General features: G+C 46.7%; 1 pseudogene; it reads right to left on the bottom strand.

Moving 5' to 3' along the window:
- Positions 1-3,806: 3,806 nt before the first annotated feature.
- On the bottom strand, positions 3,807-12,147 carry LOC142243868 (exosome complex component RRP41-like; annotated as a pseudogene).
- Between the last annotated feature and the right edge of the window lie 427 nt (positions 12,148-12,574).

Raw genomic sequence — 12,574 nt, 5'->3', positions numbered from 1 at the left:
TCATGTAAAACTGTCAAAAGTGCAGCGACTGGAAAAAATTTCACGTTGCGGGACTTCAGCAACTGTAAAACTGCAGGGGTTGTCTATAGAGCCACCTGCAGTTGTCCCCTCGACTACGTGGGAAAAACTATACGAGAATTTCGGAGAAGGGTGGGGGAACACCTATCCGACATACGGAATGGACGGGATACTCCAATTTCCCGACATCTAAATACTATACATCATGGAGATATTAAACATATTCGATTTTCCGTACTGGAAGTAGTGAGGCATAGCCCAAGAGGAGGGGACTTTGACAGAATTCTACTACAGAAAGAATCTGCATGGATCTTTAGAATGGGTTCCCTATCTCCGGGAGGGCTCAATGAGCTGCTCTCCTTTAACTGTTTCCTACCTACCTAAATGTTAAAGGACCTTATTGTTTGATATTCTATAACGTCATATATTTAGAGACATAATGCCTATGGCATTGTCCATATTATTGGAAAGCATCTTTTATATATCTTATATCTGCTTGCCCCATGAATTAGGGACTACGTAATGACTGATCAGCTATTTTTATATATACGCTATAATACAGAGGTGTAGAGTTTAAAAACCCTCTCTTCCTCTAGTTCATTAATAAATTATCATCATAATGAATATCTGTTAAAAAATATATATGCCTATTATATGTGATCAGGTTCTGTTTTATTAAGCGCCTATGTAAACATGGGATCTCTGCTATGTGTCAGTTATCCTCTAGATAATTTAAATGTAGTATCTTTAAATACTATATTGATTGATGTATAGATATGTAACATATATACAGACATGATTAAAGTCTAGTAAAAGACTGTGATTTTGAGAGCCGATATGCTCATTTGGATCTGAAATGGAACACTGCCGTAAATTTGAGAGAATATAATGTATATAATCGGACATTTAGCAAAGATTTCATGTATGCGCAATGCCATCAATTATGTCCCTAATGTATATTCGCTCTGTGTATGCGCACTGGCGGTATCCACCGTGCGTATACCTTAGCGTAATGATGAGATCTGTGGGCCTCTTGGAGATGTAGCTGTGACGGCGCTGCTGTACAGCGCATGCGCAGCAGCGATGCAGAGATATTAGAGGGCGCACGCGCGGTCTTACATACGCCGTGCGCACGCGCAATGACTGCGATACACCACGCATGCGCACTAGCGCCATGATGACGATCCCTACCATTAGGCTCTTCTGTTACACAGCTGCGACGGCATCGCTGCAGTGCACAGGCGCTGTAGCGATGCCGTGACGTCTAACCCATCTGACTAACTGGCCCACAGCTGATCTGAATTATGCGGGCTTTTTAAAACCCCCGTGGATATGCAGCTCCATAGCGCTTCCAGGGACGGGAGCAGCTGCTTATCATTGCAGGATCTCCCTGTGCTGCTGCCGATTCTAACAGAGAAAGACGCTGTGGATCTGCATATCCGACTATCTTTTTACTAAGGCAAGTAGATATTATATATTGTTTATCCTGTTACGCTGTCTATCTTCCACACATGCCAGTGTTATGCTTTAAACTATAAACATATATTATGTCTCAATCCTGATAGACTGTATTTGCCTTTTGTAGCCTCCTGATGAACCGCAGTAATTTATGTGGGGAAACGCGTTGAGGTGGAGACTGTTCCAACAGAATTGATGATTAACAGTTCACTATAATTAAACGGGGACTGGATATCTTTTGGACCCATCCGAACTATATATCTGAATGACATATGCCATAAATGTTCTGGAGAAGACTATATAAGTCCACAAGTTAAGTTATTTGTACAGTGTTATCCATAACCCCTAAGTGAACTATCTGTAACAATCTGAATGTTTTACTGTCTGCTATAAATATGTGAACCCTGTCCTTGGTATTCAAGGTTTAGGGTGACCGATTGGTCTGTAATGTGACAAATTAAATTTTGATATTTTCACTGTAGGTGTGGATTATTATTTTTAAAAATATATAAAAATAAATTATTATATGGGAATACCTTGTCTGTTACGATGATATGTATTCCCTAGACCTATGAGTCATATATATAATATACACAAGGTCCCACAATGCTTCCCTGCTCTGCTACATGTGAGGTCACAGTTCCCGGTCACATTAGAAAACGTGACTAAGCACTGCGGTGTCAGGAACACACTGACGGAGCTGCAGCTATGAGCGGTGACTTCACTAAGTTCACAGCTGGAGTTTTCCATGGTACCTCAGCTGTGACCCGATGTGAACTGACCTGAGGTGAACTCAGTGACCTCACCTCAAGTGAACTCATTGAAGGCAATGCCGGATTACCAGATTAGGCTATGTCTGCAGAATGAGTGTTTGGCTGCAGACATTTCTGCACCAAATCTGCATATCCTGGTATAAAAACTCACCAAAACTACATTTATAAAGCATGTAGTTTTGATGTTTTTTTTTTTTTGTTTTTGCCAGGAGATGCAGATTGGATGCAGAAATATCTGCAACCAAATACTCAATGTGCACATTTTGACAAATCCGACATTGAGTTCAATAAGTTCACCTGAGGTCACAGCTGGGGTGCCCATAGTACCCCAGCTGTGACCTCAGGTGAACTGACCTAAAGTGAACTTATTTATCTCACCTCAGGTGAAATCATTGAAGTCAATGCCGGATTAGGCTATGTCCACCCTTTGAGAATTTGGTTGCAGACATGTCTGCACAAAAAGTGCTTCTACTGGTGAAAAAAAAAACGCAGCAAAAACGTGCTGCGGCTTTGATGCATTTTCTGAGCATTTCATTGCCAAGAGATGCAGATTTGGTGCTGAAAGGTATGCAACCCAAATACTCAGTGTGCATTCACTTCCTAATTCGATAATTGGAATGGAGCTCAATGACTTCAGCTGATGTGAGGTCGCTGAGTTCAATGAGGTTCCCTCAGGTCAGTTCACCTGAGGTCACAGCTGGGGTACTGTGGAATCCCCAGCTGTGACCTCAGGTGAATCTCACTGAACTCAATTCTGGATTTCAGAAGTAGGCTGTGTCCGCATGTTATTTGATTGCAGACGTTTGTGAAATAAATTTGCATCTCCTGGCAAAAATATGCATTGAAACAGCGAAGCAGAAGGAAAGGCAGCCGTAGCAAGCGATGATCCCTGACAGAAGTAAAGGTAGCCGTAGTGGGTGATAACCCCCAACAGAAGAAAGTCAAGGGGCTGCTGTGAGCAATAACCCCTGACAAAAGAGTGAAAGGTGGTTGTAGTAGGTGATGGCTCTCGACAGGAGAGGGAGAGGCGGCTGTAGTGAGTGAAGACCTCCGAAGGGAAAAGAAAAGGCAATTGTAGTGGGCGATAACCACCAACAGGAGAGGGAAAGGTGGTCGTAGCAAGTGATGTTCCCCAATAGGAGAGGGAAAGGCAGCTGTAGCAGGTGAAGACCCTCCAACAGAAAAAGGTAAAGTCACCATAGTAAGCGAGGACCCTCGATAGGAGAAGAAAAGGCAACAGTAGCGAGTGATGACCACCGACAGGAGAGGGAAAGGCAATCACAGTGGGTGATGACCCCTGACAGGACAGGGAAAGGCTGTGGTAGCAGGCGATAACCTTAGCCAGGAGGAAAGGCGGACATAGCAATGACCCCTGACAGAGGAGTTAAACGTGGCTGTAGTGGGCAATGACCCCCGATAGGAGAGAGAAAGGCGGCCATGTTCATAATAACCCAGCTTTCCTTTTTTTTCCACTGAATTTCAAGGAATGTGAGTTTTTAAAAAGAAAAAAAAACAACAAAAAAAAATGAATACAACTTCTAATTTATTAAACCTAGACATAGAAAACTATAGCTGTCTGCCGCCAGTCCACTGTCCTCTGCTGAGCTCAGGCAGGTTTTGAGATCTCCTCCTTCTACGATTATCCTCCAGATTCTTCATCTATGCTGTCCCCTGATCTCTGAGCAGTGCGGACACCTCCTGTAGATGGTCGCACACCACCGGGTCCAGCACCGCGTACACGTCCTTACTCGCTCCAGGTGATCCTTGTGCAGCCGTGAGTTCTTCTCCAGTAACGCGATCTGCTCAGACTTGGATAACAAAGCTAAAGACAAGTGGGGTCCCCCGGCCGACTCCTCCACGTAGCCGAGATCAGACACTGGTGTGTCCTCAATGAAGCCGGCTGAGCTGGTGCACATGTAGTTCTGAATGGTGGTGCTGGCGTCGATCACCGCCATCGTTCTCGTTAGTGCAGTGATTGTCACAGTCTGCCTGAAGGATCTAAAAAGGGGTAAAATATAAAATACATAACTATATTACTACCTGTAATGATCCTACACGGCCGTCCTCAGTCTCAGATGGCTGACAACATTTTTGTGCTATTGATGTTTTTAGTCTCCTTCTTCTGAGAGCCAGAACTTTTATTTTTTCCTTCCACATTGCCGCATGGGGCTCGTTCTCTTTTGTGGGGCGATTTATAGTTTTCCATTTATTTAACCATAAAATGTACTGACATAGGGAAACACAAACAAACCACCATTGTTATTTGAGTTTTGGTTTTTAAGCGTTTTCAGCGCAGTAAAAATCTACAGGAGACCGGACTCTGCAGGTCGGTGCGATTACGACCAATACCGGACTCTACAGGTCGGTGCCATTACGACCAATACCGGACTCTACAGGTCGGTGCGATTACGACTAATACCGGACTCTACAGGTTTGTGCGATTACGACCAATACCGGACTCTACAGGTAGGTGCCATTACGACCAATATCGGACTCTACAGGTAGGTGCCATTACGACCAATACGGGACTGGTGTCGTCATTTATCGTCTAGAGGTAAAGAAAAACAAAATAAAAATGATAAATAGAAAGATATAACAAAATGTTCCTTGTGTCACCATTCTCTGAGATCTGTCATTTCTTATTCTCCGGTGATGGAGCCGTCTGGGGTTTGTCTCTTGAGCCCCAAACTCAAGTTTTCATTGATATCACTCTGTACTATTTGTGCAACATTTTCAGCGCTTATTATTATATACAGTAAAAATATATATATAACTACTAGCTGTAGTATCCGGGCGTTGCCCAGGATAGTAACTGTCTCTGTCCCATTCTCTGTCTGTGTGTCTCTGTCTATTTCCTTGTCTGTCTGTGTCTATGTCTCTGTCTTTGTATCAGTATATCTGTCTCTATCTCTGTCACTCTCTCTGTCTCTATGTCTGTCTGTCTCTTTCCCCGTCTGTCTCTTTCCAGGTATATCTCTTTCAATGTTTGTCTCTTTCCTCGTCTGTCTCTCTGTCTCTCTTTCCAGGTCTGTCTCTTTCCCAAGTCTGTCTCTTTCCCAGGTCTGTCTCTTTCCCTGTCTGTCTTTGTCCATCTCTTTGTCTGTCTTTTCTTGTCTGTCTCTTTCCCTGTCTGCCTGTCTCTGTCTGTCTCATTCCTTGTCTGTCTATATTTCTCTGTCTCTTTCCCCGTCTGTCTCAATCAACGTCTGTCTCTTTCCCCATCTGTCTTTGTCTGTCTCTCTGTCTCTTTCCCTGTCTGCTGGTCTCTGTCCCTGTGTGCCTGTCTGTCTCTTTCCCCATCTCTTTCCAGGTCTGTCTCTTTCCCCGTCTGTCTCTTTCTGTCTGTATCTCTTTGTTTCTTTCCCTGTCTGTCTCTCTCTATCCATCTCCCCACTGACAACATATTACCTCACACATAAGCTTCTTATACTGTGAATGTCCTTTGTTCCTATAGCAACCAATCACAGCTGCTATTAATAAACTGTAGTTCTAGGCTCCATTCACTTTAATGGAGGCATGTTATTTGGAGAGTAAATGTAAAGCGCGGGGTTAAATTTTCCTGTCAAAACATAGTCTACGACGTTCCCTGAGTCACATGAGGTGTCTGTGCAAAATTTCTTGATTGTAAATGCGACGGTGCGGATTCCTTTAGCGGACATACACACACTCAGCTTTATATATTAGATATAAAGCTGAGTGTATGTATGTGTGTATTTCCTCTAAAGGAATTCGCATCGTCGAATTTACAATCACAAAATTTTGCAGACGCCTCATGTGACTCAGGGAGCGTCATAGACTATATTTTGACAGGAAAATGTAACCCCGTGCTTTACAGTTACTCTCCAAAACACCTGTCTCCATTAAAGTCAATGGAGATAGGAGCTACAGCTTATTAATAGGAGCTGTCATTGGTTGCTATAGGAACAAAATAAATTGTTAGTATAAGAAGCTTATGGGTGAGGTAATAAGATGTCGGTGGAAAGATGGATAGAGAGATACAGAAAGCGACAGACACACATAAGCACAGATAGAAACTGACAGACAGGGAAAGAGACAGAGAGATAAACAGTCAGAGACAGAGAGAAAGACACAGGCAGATACTAACAGACAGGGAGAGAGAAACAGAGGGGGCAAAGTGACAGAGAGGGCAAAGAGACAGAGGGGGCAAAAGAGACAGAGGGGGCAAAGAGACAGAGAGGGCAAAGAGACAGAGGGGGCAAAAGAGACAGAGGGGGCAAAGAGACAGAGGGGGCAAAAGAGACAGAGGGGGCAAAAGAGACAGAAGGAGGAAAAGAGACAGAGGGGGCAAAAGAGACAGAGGGGGCAAAAGAGACAGAGGGGGCAAAAGAGACAGAGGGGGCAAAAGAGACAGAGGGGGCAAAGAGACAGAGGGGGCAAAAGAGACAGAGGGGGCAAGAGAGACAGAGGGGGCAAAAGAGACAGAGGGGGCAAGAGAGACAGTGGGGGCACAGAGACAGAGGGGGCAAAAAAGACAGAGGGGCACAGAGACAGAGGGGCAAAAGAGACAGAGGGGGCAAAAGAGGCAGAGGGGGCAAAAGAGACACAGAGGGCAAGAGAGACAGTGGGGGCACAGAGACAGAGGGGGCAAAAAAGACAGAGGGGCACAGAGACAGAGGGGGCAAAAGAGACAGAGGGGTCAAAAGAGACAGAGAGGTCAAAAGAGACAGAGGGGGCAAAGAGACAGAGGGGGAAAGAGACAGAGGGGGCAAAAGAGACAGAGGGGGCAAAAGAGACAGAGGGGGCAAAAGAGAGAGAGGGAGCAAGAGACAGAGGGGGCAAAAGAGACAGAGGGGGCAAAGAGACGGAGGGGGCAAAGAGACAGAGGGGGCAAAGAGACAGAGGGAGCAAAGAGACAGAGGGGGGCAAAGAGACAGAGGGGGCAAAAGAGACAGAGGGGGCAAAGAGACAGAGGGGGCAAAGAGACAGAGGGGGCAAAGAGACAGAGGGGGCAAAGAGACAGAGGGGGCAAAGAGACAGAGGGTGCAAAGGAGACAGAAGGGGGAAAAGAAACAGAGGGGGCAAAAGAGACAGAGGGGGCAAAAGAGACAGAGGGGGCAAAGAGACAGAGGGGGCAAAGAGACAGAGGGGGCAAAGAGACAGAGGGGGCAAAGAGACAGAGGGGGCAAAGGAGACAGAAGGGGGAAAAGAGACAGAGGGGGCAAAAGAGACAGAGGGGGCAAAAGAGACAGAGGGGGCAAAAGAGACAGAGGGAGCAAAAGAGACAGAGGGGGCAAAAGAGACAGAGGGGGCAAAAGATACAGAGGGGGCAAGAGAGACAGAGGGGGCAAAAGAGACAGTGGGGGCACAGAGACAGAGGGGGCAAAAAAGACAGAGGGGCACAGAGACAGAGGGGCAAAAGAGACAGAGGGGGCAAAAGAGACAGAGGGGGCAAAAGAGACACAGAGGGCAAGAGAGACAGTGGGGGCACAGAGACAGAGGGGGCAAAAAAGAGAGGGGGCAAAAGAGACAGAGGGGGCAAAAGAGACAGAGGGGGCAAAAGAGACAGAGGGAGCAAAAGAGACAGAGGGGGCAAAAGAGACAGAGGGGGCAAAAGATACAGAGGGGGCAAAGAGACAGAGGGAGCAAAGAGACAGAGGGAGCAAAGAGACAGAGGGGGCAAAAGAGACAGAGGGGGCAAAAGAGACAGAGGGGGCAAAAGAGACAGAGGGGGCAAAGAGACAGAGGGAGCAAAAAGACAGAGGGGGCAAAAGACAGAGGGGGCAAAAGAGACAGAGGGGACAAAAGAGACAGAGGGGACAAAAGAGACAGAGGGGGCAAAAGAGACAGAGGGGGCAAGAGAGACAGAGGGGGCAAAAGAGACAGAGGGGGCAAGAGAGACAGTGGGGGCACAGAGACAGAGGGGGCAAAAAAGACAGAGGGGCACAGAGACAGAGGGGGCAAAAGAGACAGAGGGGGCAAAGAGACAGAGGGAGCAAAAAGACAGAGGGAGCAAAAAGACAGAGGGGGCAAAAGAGACAGAGGGGGCAAAAGAGACAGAGGGGACAAAAGAGACAGAGGGGACAAAAGAGACAGAGGGACAAAAGAGACAGAGGGGGCAAAAGAGACAGAGGGGGCAAAAGAGACAGAGGGGGCAAGAGAGACAGAGGGGGCACAGAGACAGAGGGGGCAAAAAAGACAGAGGGGCACAGAGACAGAGGGGGCAAAAGAGACAGAGGGGGCAAAGAGACAGAGGGAGCAAAAAGACAGAGGGAGCAAAAAGACAGAGGGGGCAAAAGAGACAGAGGGGGCAAAAGAGACAGAGGGGACAAAAGAGACAGAGGGGACAAAAGAGACAGAGGGACAAAAGAGACAGAGGGGGCAAAAGAGACAGAGGGGGCAAGAGAGACAGAGGGGGCAAAAGAGACAGTGGGGGCACAGAGACAGAGGGGGCAAAAAAGACAGAGGGGCACAGAGACAGAGGGGCAAAAGAGACAGAGGGGGCAAAAGAGACAGAGGGGGCAAAAGAGACACAGAGGGCAAGAGAGACAGTGGGGGCACAGAGACAGAGGGGGCAAAAAAGAGAGGGGGCAAAAGAGACAGAGGGGGCAAAAGAGACAGAGGGGGCAAAAGAGACAGAGGGAGCAAAAGAGACAGAGGGGGCAAAAGAGACAGAGGGGGCAAAAGATACAGAGGGGGCAAAGAGACAGAGGGAGCAAAGAGACAGAGGGAGCAAAGAGACAGAGGGGGCAAAAGAGACAGAGGGGGCAAAAGAGACAGAGGGGGCAAAAGAGACAGAGGGGGCAAAGAGACAGAGGGAGCAAAAAGACAGAGGGGGCAAAAGACAGAGGGGGCAAAAGAGACAGAGGGGACAAAAGAGACAGAGGGGACAAAAGAGACAGAGGGGGCAAAAGAGACAGAGGGGGCAAGAGAGACAGAGGGGGCAAAAGAGACAGAGGGGGCAAGAGAGACAGTGGGGGCACAGAGACAGAGGGGGCAAAAAAGACAGAGGGGCACAGAGACAGAGGGGCACAGAGACAGAGGGGGCAAAAGAGACAGAGGGGGCAAAAGAGACAGAGGGGGCAAAAGAGACACAGAGGGCAAGAGAGACAGTGGGGGCACAGAGACAGAGGGGGCAAAAAAGACAGAGGGGCACAGAGACAGAGGGGGCAAAAGAGACAGAGGGGTCAAAAGAGACAGAGAGGTCAAAAGAGACAGAGGGGGCAAAGAGACAGAGGGGGCAAAAGAGACAGAGGGGGCAAAAGAGACAGAGGGGGCAAAAGAGACAGAGGGGGCAAAAGAGAGAGAGGGAGCAAAAGAGACAGAGGGGGCAAAAGAGACAGAGGGGGCAAAGAGACGGAGGGGGCAAAGAGACGGAGGGGGCAAAGAGACAGAGGGGGCAAAGAGACAGAGGGAGCAAAGAGACAGAGGGGGCAAAGAGACAGAGGGGGCAAAAGAGACAGAGGGGGCAAAAGAGACAGAGGGGGCAAAAGAGACAGAGGGGGCAAAAGAGACAGAGGGAGCAAAAGAGACAGAGGGAGCAAAGAGACAGAGGGTGCAAAAGAGACAGAGGGGGCACAAGAGACAGAGGGGGCAAAGAGACGGAGGGGGCAAAAAAGACAGAGGGGGCAAAAGAGACAGAGGGGGAAAAGAAACAGACCTGGAATGAGACAGCAGACACAGAGATAGAGAGACAGACAGAGAGATTGATACAGAGACAGACAGAGAGAGACACAAACAGACAGACATGGATAGAGATTGACACACAGACAGAGCCACAGACAGACACACACACAGAGATAGACAGACAGACTGGGAGAGAGACCGAGAGACAGTTACTATCCTGGGCACCGCCCGGGTACTATAGATAGTCAAATGTATAAAGCTGAGTGTATGTGTGTGTGTGTATGTATGTCCGCTAAAGGAATCCGCACCGTTGCATTTACAATCACGAAATTTTGCAGACACCTCATGTGACTCAGGGAACATCATAGACTATGTTTTGCAGGAAAATTTAACCCCACACTTTAGTTACTCTCCAACAAACCTGCCTTCATTAAAATCAATGGAGCTACAAGCTATAGGTTATTATTAGCAGCTGTGAGTGGTTGCAGAGTAAGAGGCAAACAGGGAAAGAGACAGATAGAGAGAGACAGACACTCAAAGAGACAGAGGCAGACAGAGACAGCCAGCCAAAGAGACAGAAGCAGACAGACACAGACAATTCAGGAAAGAGACAGGGAAAGAGACAGAGAGAGAGAGACAGACACTCAAAGAGACAGAGGCCTTACAGAGACAGACAGAGATAGAGACAGGGAAAGAGACAGACAGTCAAAGAGACAGAGGCAGACAGACAGACAGGGAAAGAGAAAGACAGGGAAAGAGAGAGAGAGACAGACACAGAGATAGAAAGACAATGAAAGACAGAGACTGATACAGAGACAGACAGAGAGATAGACACAGAGAAACACATGGATACACACAAACAGACAGAGAAAAAGACAGACACGGAAAGAGACAGACACGGAGAGACAGAAAGACAGAGACAGACACAAACAGACAGAGACTGGGGGAGAGACAGACACAGAGACAGTTACTACCCCGGGCAACGCCAGGTGCTACAGCATGTATATATATATATATATTTTCTTTTTTTTTGTTAAGGGGGGGTTGTTGGGGGGAGGGTGCAGTGACTAAAAAATTAACAAAGTGAAAATTCTGCTGCTAAACAGATTTATTTATTAATTTAACCTCTTTTTTTATTTTTCAGTAGGAAAAAGACGATTTTTCTTTCACTCCCTCTAAGCAACGTGCGATCGTTTGTAGCATCTGCAGCTTTGGGCACAAGTGTTGGGACATTTGTCGGAGGCCCCATGCAGCGCCCGCACTCGCCTGCACATAGATATGGATCTGTGATCGCGGGTACAGCGGGGTGAGGATGGCGGCCTCAAACGTCTGCTTCATGTGGAGGCTCATCTCGGTGGACGTGCGGTCTCCGTGCGGCCGGCGCTTCCTGTCTCCGGTGCTGAAGGTGGCCATACTGTACTGATCGTTCACCACCGTGCGATCATGGAGGGTGTTTGCTTTAGAGCAGCAGATATATATATAATAAAGCATAAACAGACAGGACAGGGTTAATATCAGCACTGAACAATATCAATAAAGCTCGACTGTTGTAAAGTGAAAAGTTCAGGAACTTTCCGATAGAATTTGGGTCCGGTTCATCACTTTTGGGTTTTTGTTTTCTTTGTAAGTCGCCTCTTTTGTCTTGTGATATTCATTGACTTTATTGTATTAACCCAAATTCTTCAAAATGACTCAAGGATTCATGATTTTTTTATTTGCATAAAATCCCCCCCCCAAAAAAATGTGCATAAAAAAAATAAATGTGTATAAAAATAACCTAAGTAAATTTGTGGTAAAAGATATTTTTGTAATTTCCTAAAAAGTAAAAATGAATCAATCAGCTGCAGACACTGGGAAAACTAAAAATCCCTTCCATGAGGGCAAATATCAAAATACAAACATTAGATAATTCTAAATATTAAACACTAAAATCATAAAAAATAAAATAAAAAAAATAAAAAAAGGTGCAAAGCAAAAAGTAGACAAAAAACAAAGAAAAACTTTATAAAAAAAGATACAAAAGCAATAATGAATCAGCCCAAAACATATTAACTGGTAAAAATAACCATCAGCCGATATCTCGCGGGGTCCGTACACCACCGCCAGCGCCCTGCTTGATGAACGCAGCCTCTGTGAACACCCCTATCCGGGCCTGGATCTTCCGCAGCTCCCCGGCCTTCCTCCTGTCCACCTGGTAACCCTGATTCGACAGCAGCTCTAGACCGGCCATCCTGCTGTAGGGGTTAACTCCCGTAACTCAGCGATGCATCTCTTATCAGAATGTGCTGTTGTTTACCTGCAATGTTTCTTTTAACATCACAAAATCATCATTGCTGGGTTACACCAGCTAGAGGTCAGCTAGTCTGGCACACCCCCTGCTCTGATTAGCAGCTCACAGTCTATAGACATTGTACATACAGAGCTTGGTGTGGGCAGGGGCAGCGCTCTCAACTCTGCTACATGGCTAAATCTAAACACTGTGATTGTGTCACAGCGGCTGCACCCAGTAATCTAAGTGACACATCGATGCAATCAGGGTCTCTGTCCCTACATCATGCTGCTCTCAAATGAGGAAGCAAAAACCTGCTGACAGATTCCCTTTGCCGGGGTAAAAGTGAAGTGATTTGAAGTTTAATTTTCTTTTTTAATTGTTAGAGGACTTGACCCTGTTATCGCTAGTATATAACGAAAATCTCGGTCTCCTGGGGGCTAATAGCGGCAGATAAATGGTTAACAGCCTC

Source organism: Anomaloglossus baeobatrachus, chromosome 6 (genome assembly GCF_048569485.1).
Source record: "Anomaloglossus baeobatrachus isolate aAnoBae1 chromosome 6, aAnoBae1.hap1, whole genome shotgun sequence".
NCBI lineage: Eukaryota > Metazoa > Chordata > Amphibia > Anura > Aromobatidae > Anomaloglossus > Anomaloglossus baeobatrachus.
Note: the sequence above shows the minus strand (reverse complement) of the source record. Positions and strands in the feature narration are given on the sequence as shown.